We start from the raw sequence: 10,000 nt of genomic DNA, 5'->3' as shown, positions 1-10,000 counted from the left end.
CTATCAATTAAGTTTTCATTAGAAAAATAAGTCGATAATAAGCTGCTCTTTTTCGATGAATTGGTGCTCAGGCAAGAAAGGTATTTTAAATTTTTACTCTATAGAAAACTTGCGAGTGTTAATTCGTAGCCTCGTGGCTAGTACAGTGGTAACGTGTTTGCCTCGCATTCGCGTGGCATGAGATCGATCCCCGCCCAGGGCCGTGAGTGTAAGCTGTTTACTGGGGAGGCTACTGCTGTGGTAGGGCACCACAGTGGGGGTCGGGCTTGCCTGGCTGACGTTCTGGTGAGCATCTATTTTGATGGAACTGGAACTGAAACCAGACACCTTTAACCTTTAAATACATTTCTATTCTAATCATACGTCAACCAAAGTGAGGGTTTTCTCATACATGTTTTACGGGAACTGCGGGCAAGTTGCTTTGATTTCGTTGAAGCTGAGCTCCAGAAAATTTATAAAATATCATCACTTTCAAAGTTTCCATCCCATGTTATAGACAAAGATTGTCAAAGAGCAAAGAATACTTTTTATGGATTTGTTTCCAACAATAATATTATGGATAACCTTCTCTCTTTATTTTCTTTTTCGAACAGTTTGCACCTCTACCGTGAATATTAAAATTATTTGAAAATAATGTTACTTCTATAAATAATAGACTGAAAAACATATTCATAAAAATTCCCGAAAGCAGATAAACTTTGGTATTTACGAAATTCCTTGCAATCAATATGGAAATATATATATTGGAGAAAGTGAAAATATACTATAAGAACGTGTAATATTGCCAGCAGCCTCTTCCAGCATATGAATGATTACAACCATATTATCAATTAGAAACCTCCCAAAAAACTTATATTTTCCAAAGATATTGTTTAGAGAAATATAATTGAAACTTGCTTGATATTTTCGTATTTTTTCCTAGATCTCATCTTCAACATATTGCGCACCAACTGATGTACTTACCAGTGTCATATCCAGAGAATAAGTAGCATAAAATTCCTCATAAATTTCCTGCTTATATCACAAGGTGACTTAAGCATTACATCACTATGCCTAAGTCATTATATTGATTTAAACAATGATAAAAATGTCTCCTAAGTCAAACAATCAGTATTCAAGAAGCTTGTTATATCGTATTCCTTTGATAAATCCTTTGTTCTATTGAATGTTCTAAAATTTTCCATAATTAATGAGCTGTGTGCTGCTGTTGTAAACGAGAGACAAAATTCATGGGTCGAGGCTAAATTGAGTGTAGTGACCTCAGATATGTGTATTTATTACTTCTACCATGGTAAAACATATCAGCAAAGTATTATAAAAAGATAGTTAAAGGGTGAGTGGCATAAAAGGAAAACTGATGAAGTTGTTCCAGCTGCTGAGATTGGATCTCTATGACAATCTACATTTGTCTGAACGCCAAGACCCATGACTCAATCAACAAATGAAGAACAACGAAGGCCCATACAAAAATTTTGGACACTGAACGTTTAAGCCTAGATTTCAAGGAAAGACTAAGAAAAGAGGTAAAAATCACAAGGATCAAGGAGGCAATCATTTTATGCTTACAATCTACAACTTCCTGATGTACCACCCTATCAAGTTTACAATCTACTCCTTGCTTCAGCTTTTGGTGTCTCTGCAAGAACAATCATGTCATGGCTAAAGGATCATGAATATAAATGGACAGTATACACGTCAAATGACAGCTCATTAGCAACCAGCACATCAGTCCAATGTGATCCCAAAAGTAGAAAAAGAGCTAAAGTGCATGATTTTGATAATTAATTTCCCACAAACTGGTTAAACTCATTGCCCACGGCAAACTAACATTATTACATGAACACACCAACACACAGAGAGAAAAATTTCTTGTATCCCAACCACCATTGCAAGCCTTCATCGGGAACACAAAATGGATGTTGAAGAAAGGAGTAACAGCTGTTGGAGTCACCTACTTCAGTAATGAATTTCATGAGGAAAAGTTTTCTGTCTTCATTCTCAGAAACGATCATTGACTTGTGATGCATGTAAATCATTCAAATATGGTAACATTACTTAGGGTGAGTGAGAAAAAAAAAGAAAAAGAAAAGAAAGAAAAAAAAAACATCAAGCTCAAGGATGAAGCTAGGAAGGAGAAAGAGGAAGGAAAGGAATTTGCTAGTGCTAGTAAGCCTTTTTGGACTATGGATATGTAGACTGTTCTCATGTGCCCGAGCCCATGACAAGTAAGTAATATGAACTATAAAACAAAGCTATAGGTATATAGTTTTCCGCTATATATAATCTTGATTCCAATATTGGTTACTTCTACCTCTGGGATGAGACAGAGGATGACTTGAGAAACTAAGTTTTTGCATATCTGTAGTGCCATCATTTCGAAAAGATAATTTCCGAGAACATAAATTTGCAAGAACTCGTGATTTGGAGTGAGGGATGCTACTACCAGAACAAAAGCATAACAATTGCCAATGCATATTCTGTTCTAGCCAGAAAATATGGTATCAAGATAATTCATAAGTACCTCATTGCTGATCACAAACATATGGAATGTGACTCCATGCATATTGCCATTGAACGTGAGATGTTGATGAGGTCTTCACCGAGTGTGATTATACAGTACTCATCCAGTATGCTAAGATCTAATCATCACCATACATTGTCAAACAAATGAAACACTAAAACTTCATGGTGATAGACAATACATATTTCACGAACATCAAATCAGGGAAAAAGAAAGGAGACTAAGTGGTTCATGATCTGCGTTGGCTGATGTGCCAAAACAATAGAGGAGTAACGTACACATTATCATTTAACATTCACTTAACCTTGGAGGACTTGCCAGCTCTAGTTCAAGACATCAAAATCGAGTCTCCCTATTAAGATGAGGTAATAAAATGATTTCCAGTACATGAAAGTAATATTGCTAGCTAATTGTTATAACTTTTGTGATTTCTTGCCTCATGTGCATTGAAATATCAGAAACATTCTGCAAACAATCAATATTAACATTAACCTTTAGAAACTTTTAAGGCTCATCAACAATATCTCGTTTTTATTCACATTCTTTCTCATATAAGAGGATTATGATGAAATTCTCAGAGGCTTCCCGGATTTTAAGGATTAAGTTACAATAGGAATTTACTGTATTTTCAAAATCTATATATGTTTGCTCTAGAGATAATCAGTTTCAGTTTTGCATAAAATATGAATATAGTTTTCAGAAAGTTCATGTATTTCATAATTCACTGTGTTAATGTCAGCTTTATGATTATACCTAAGAAATAGGAAATAACATATGTTATTACCTAAGTCAGTTTATCGTGCTTTATCCTTTTGTTAAGAGTCTGTGAAATGAAGCTTAAGACAAGGATTTAAGAAAGTAAGAATATAAGAAAGTTTTTCTTGATTTCCCATTAAGAAAAGGACTTAAGCAATTAGTTTATGAGGCTGACGCAACTAGACGAATTAGTGGTGAATAAAATTTATAAACAATTAGCTTTCAAGTTGTTTGCTTATTTCTGTTCTGCTTGTACGTCATCACAGAGCTTTATTTGTACTCTAAATCTCTCTTTAAATCAAATGACCTTTAGGAGGTGTGGTCAACACAAAAGGGCTAGGTGGTCAAACCTTCGTTTTCTTTTGTACCGCACGTGTATCACACACATCGTACACTATAATGGTATTTCTGTTTTTTTGTATATTGTCATTATCGCTCTCCCTTCGCACTGATAACTTGTTAATGCCTGTATTTGCATGTTTCATTATTTTTTAGTTTTTATGCCATTCTTGACTGGAACGGGTTGTATATATACTGTACTGAGGCTTCGTCCAAGTAAAGTTAGTTACATTCACTCCACTTATCAGTTACTATTTGACGAGTACCTCCGCACATTGGTGACCACTGGAGTGTCCAGCTTCCTCCCACTTTGCCCCAAACTGTTGAGTTTTATCATTAGGTGATGCCGTCCTCAGACTCTGACTCTACTATCGATGCCTCGCCCCTGTAACTATCATTCTTCAACAGTGGAGAAGAGTTCACTTGGTTCAGCATGCTAAATTCCACTTTTGCATCAAGCGCATGATTCAATCATGTACCAAAGCAGATTATGTTCTTGTGGTGATCTCCAAGGACACTTTCCCGGAAATCTCTGATGGCTGTGAGAGCAAGGGGAAACACAAATGACGTACAACGCCCTCAAATCATACCTCCTGGAGCAGTACTCGCCATCGCCAGCCGAGTGCAGAGCAAAAAATTTTTTCTGCTCTCTCAACAACCGTTGGGAACCAAAGGGCTTTGTTTGCCCTCAGGGAAATAACCAGTATCGCTCGTCTGCAACCTGCTGCTAACGGTTCTCCTCATGAAGTGAATTTACTGCGGGCCCTTTGGGTACCGCGCCTACCTGAACCTGTACGCTCTGCCATCCCCGATGTTGATATCTTTCTCATGAAATACCTGATGTTCAAAGTTGACGCCCTTATGGACAGCCACTTCTCTACCTTCAAGTTCTCCATCAATGCCTCTCCTCCTGATGAAGTAGACAGCTATTCAACATCAACTGAAACTGACAGGAATGAGGTAGGACACAGATACCCACGCCTGATGTCCTGGAGCGGGGACTAAACCAACCACCAGCCACCATCTTCTAACGCCCCAGCTAATGACTTTTACAGCTGCTTACAGATGTCCATTGGCCGCAGTTATGCTACTACTACTTCCAATTCAGGGCTGCTGCGAAGAAAGGTGCGAATGGTTATCAGTGGCCAAAATACATGTAAGTAGGCCATCTCTTGTGGCAGTAGCCTTCTCTGTCATTAAGCTTTTCATTTTACATGAATCTGGTATGGGCATGCGTTTTTGGTAGACACAGGGGCTGGTAGTTACCGATAGATCTGTGATTCCCACCCATGGTTATGAAACCTTCACATTATCGTTTAGAAGCGGTGAATATATTTTGAAGCTTCTTGTTGCTGATGTCACATTGCTAATCCTCGGTGCAGATTTGTTTTCACAGTTCCACCTCCTGGTCGATGTAGCTCACCGACGGTTAGTACTCCTTAACGCTCCTCTAAACCGCCCCCTCTGACCTTATTCCACACATCAGAGCACACACGGATGCCTTCGTCATCTCCTAACGTTTTCTGTCCATAACTTCCTCAAACACCGACGGCTCACACAAAACACGGTATTTATCACCTTATCTAGATAATAGTATTCCCAGTGTTCACCAGATTCAGACATCTGGCACTGGATCGTTTGGCAGGGACTAAACAAACGATCGCAAAATGGTAGAAGTGGGACTCTAATATATATATATATATATAAATATATATATATATATATATATATATATATATATATATATATATATATATATATATATTTATATATATATAAAAATATATATATATATATATATATATATATATATATATATATATATATATATATGTGTGTGTGTATACATTTATATATATATATATATATATATATATATATATATATATATATATATATATATATATATATATATATATATATATATATATATGTATACATATACATACAGATATATATATATATATATATATACATATATATATATATATATATATATATATATATATATATATATATATATATGTAAATTTATATATAAATACATATACAGTGATGCCTCAGGATACAAAAGTAATCCGTTCAGGATGCAGTTTCGTATCTTGATATTTTCGTATCCTGAGTCGCGTTTTACATGTAAATAGCCTAATCCGTTCCAAGCCTTACAAAAAGTCACCTTTTCTTTCATAAACACGCTAAACTGTAGTAATAAACATGCAATGCAGCCATTTCTATCATTCAATAATTAACCCAACCATTAAAAACAGCCTAATCCATTCCAGAAACCACTATGAGATTATTCAATAATGTAGTTATAGCCAAGTTATCCCTCCCAAGCCCAAAGAAAACGGTCCGTTTTCTTTACTACTGTATAAAAGTTACGGTACTGTATGTAAAGCATTTAGATCAGTGAAGGTGTATTGTTACCTGTACGTACACCTAAATTAAGGATTGATACCTGTACACTCTGAAAAAAGGTTACAGTTAATTAGTGTAACAAAAAAGTTGAAACTTACCTTTTGATTGAGACAATGTCCGATAGCGAAGTCGCGGCAGAGGAGGATGGCATAAGGCAGAAAACGTAACAAGTGACAGACTACGTACAGTAATTTACACACTTAACACATCAACACTTAATCTTTACGAAATGAAAGAAATGGCAGAAATAATTAACACTTAACATTACGTATGGAAAATTATAAAATGAAAGAAAAAATTACTTTAACACTTAATGGTAACATAAAACTTAAAATTGAATTTTTTTTTTTTTGCTTTTTTATAACTTTACGTTTTTCATATTTTCTAAATCTCTTCTACTTCTTCATCACTTTCTTTTTTCTGTTTCTTTTCTTTACTTTCACCTTCTACTTCTTCATCACTTTCTTTTTTCTGTTTCTTTTCTTTACTTTCACCTTCTAATTCTTCATCACTTCCTCTTTTCTGTTTCTTTTCTTCACTTTCACCTTCGTCTTGGCCTACTAATACCGCTGGCCTCTTTAATTAGAAACTATCCATTGAAGCTTGTTTCTGCCTACTTTTCAACACATTTCTAAAATGCGTTAGGCAAACGCCATTGCAGTGTTGAAGCACACGGTTGGTATAAACTTTTTCTGGATGTTCCTTTTCGACGTAGTCTGCCATTTTATGGAAACATGCAAGAATTTCCTTGATGTCTGCCGTTTTCAAAGGTGTAACATCCTCCTCATCACCGCTAGAGAACTGCTCTTGAACATCACTCACTTGCATCGTCTCCAACTCCTTCAGGTCGTCCGTCGTCAACTCCTCGTGGTGCTCCTCGATAAGTTCATCTATATCCTCCGCGCTAACTTCCAGCCCCATGGACGTACCAAGATGTACGATGTCAGCCACCTCAGACTGCTGAATTGGTTCAGGATCGTCAATGATCTCGGCTTCGCCTCCAGGCTTCCCGAACCCCTCGAAGTCTCTTGCATAGACAGCATCAGGCCACAGCTTCCTCCAAGATGAGTTTAGGGTACGCCTCGAAACTTCCTGCCAAGCGAGATCGATGAGTTTGAGGCATATCACGATGTTAAAGTGATCTTTCCAAAATTCACGCAGAGTGAGGTTTGTACTCTCTGTGACTTGGAAACATCTCTGGAAGAGATGCTTCGTGTACAATTTTTTAAAATTTGAAATAACTTGCTGGTCCATGGGCTGGAGGAGAGGGGTGGTGTTAGGCGGTAGATATAGGACCTTTATGAAGGAATACTCGGCCAGAAGATATTCCTCGAGGCCAGGAGGGTGAGCTGGAGCATTGTCCAACACCAGCAGACATTTCATAGGGAGGCGGTTTTCTTCCAAATATTTTAGGACAGTCGGACCGAAGCAGACATTCACCCAATCAATGAACAGTTGCCTCGTTACCCAGGCTTTTGCATTCGCCCTCCACATCACGGGAGGGTTCTCCTTGATGACTTTATTGGCTTTGAAGGCTCGGGGATTTTCTGAATGGTACACCAGCAGGGGCTTTATCTTGCAGTCCCCACTGGCGTTTGCACAAAAAGCAAGGGTAAGCCTGTCCTTCATAGGCTTATGTCCGGGTAGCCTCTTCTCCTCCGCCGTGATGAACGTCCGACGAGGCATTTTCTTCCAGAAAAGCCCAGTTTCGTCGCAATTGAAAACTTGCTGCGAACTGTAACTTTCCTGCAGAGTCAACTCTTCAAACGTTTTAACAAAGGCTTCGGCGGCCTTCGTGTCCGAGCTGGCTGCCTCCCCATGCCGTACCACTGAATGGATGCCAGTCCTTTTCTTGAACTTCTCGAACCACCCACGAGAAGCCTTGAACTCTGGGGGTTCCTGCTGGGATGTTCCTTCTCCTGCCCCTTCTTCGGCCTGAGCACGCACGAGATCACCGAAAATGGCGGAGGCCTTCTGGCAAATTGTAGTCTCAGTGATGGTGTCTCCTGAGATCTCTTTGTCCTTGATCCACACAAGAAGCAGCCTCTCCATCTCGTCATGCACGTGGGTTCTCTTGTTGGAGAAAATAGTGACGCCATTAGAAGGTGTCGCTGCTTTTATGGCCGCCTTCTGCTTCAGGATGGTGCCTATCGTAGATGGACTCCGGCCATACTCCTTGGCGATCGCACTTAAACGCATGCCAGACTCGTACTTTTTTACGATTTCAAGTTTCGTCTCCATCGAGAGCATCGTCTTCTTCTTCTTTCCTTCGGCAACATTCTTGGGACCCATGGCTACAGTAATACGTAATATAATACACTACGTACGTTATATACAGTCTATGTATAGTAAACACTAATACAGTACAGTGCACAGTAACGAATGTTTATTAACGATAACACGTGGCGTACGAATGTACTGTAATTAACACTAAGTCAAACAAGCGAAAGCACACAATGTCTGTTAACGATACCGCGGTCGGAACGAAAAGAGAGAGAGAGAGATGAACGCCCGTGCGTAAGCAAGCTGGGATAGTTGCCGACCAATAGGAAAGCAGGATCTTATGGCGTCAGCTAGCGTCTGAGTAGGGAGATAACCAATGGGTGAGCGGGAGGCTGTAAGTGAGTCTACCCAAGTTCAAAGTCTGGCGGCGCGCGCTTTTTAAAATTACTCTTGGCGAAGAGTTGGGATCTCGTAAGGTTTTCGTATCCTGAAATTTTATTCGTATCCTGGGGCATAAAAATCTTCGAATCACTTTTCGCATCCTGAATTTTTCGTAAGCAGAAACTTTCGTATCCAGAGGTATCACTGTATATATATATATATATATATATATATATATATATATATATATATATATATATATTATTTTATGCACTTAGCCTATACAAGTTTTTCATATAAATTCATATAAGCCAAATATACCTCTTAATATCAGCATTTCTCTACCTCGGGATCTGAGACCCAGGGGGAATCAACTTTATGATAATAGCTTCTGCTCGGCCAGGAATTGAGCCCAAGCCCAAGAAACCGAAGTTCTATTGACCTAGCTAAAAAGAGATAGAATGTCACTGGAACCTCTGTTTTTATGACCCGGGTTCGATTCCTTGGCCGACCAGATGCTATTAGCGTAAAGTTGATTCTCCCTTGAGTCTCTGATCCCGAAGTAGATAGAATTCGGATATTAAGAGGCATGTATGTATATATATATATATATATATATATATATATATATATATATATATATATATATATAATATATATATTTATATATATATATATATATATATATATATATATATATATATATATATATATATTCAAATAAGACATATATATATATATATATATATATATATATATATATATATATATATATATATATATATATATATATATATATATATATATATATATATATATATATATAAATGTAGATATATATATATATATATATATATATATATATATATATATATATACTGTATAAATACATATATATATATATATATATATATATATATATATATACATATATATATATATATATATATATATATATATATATATATATGTATATATATATATACACACACAGACGCACACACAAATATATATGTATATGTAAATATAAATATATATATATATATATATATATATATATATATATATATACATATATATATATATATATATATATATATATATATATATATATAGAAATATATATTTATATCTATAAATATGCGTGTGTATATATGTGTGCGTGTATTCGTACATATATTGTCAATGATTATATGATTATCTCACCATGAACTTATAGTTAATTTAGAAAACTGCAATGTAGATAAGAGATTTGTTCTTAAAACTTCGCTAGCGTTGCTCTTAAATATTCCATTTACTCTTCAGGTTTTATTTATGATCAAAAGGTGATAATTGTCTGTAGGAGGCTTAATTAGCCCTTTT

The sequence above is a fragment of the Palaemon carinicauda genome, chromosome 11 (genome assembly GCF_036898095.1).
Source record: "Palaemon carinicauda isolate YSFRI2023 chromosome 11, ASM3689809v2, whole genome shotgun sequence".
NCBI classification, from domain to species: domain Eukaryota; kingdom Metazoa; phylum Arthropoda; class Malacostraca; order Decapoda; family Palaemonidae; genus Palaemon; species Palaemon carinicauda.
This window is presented reverse-complemented; position numbering follows the sequence as displayed.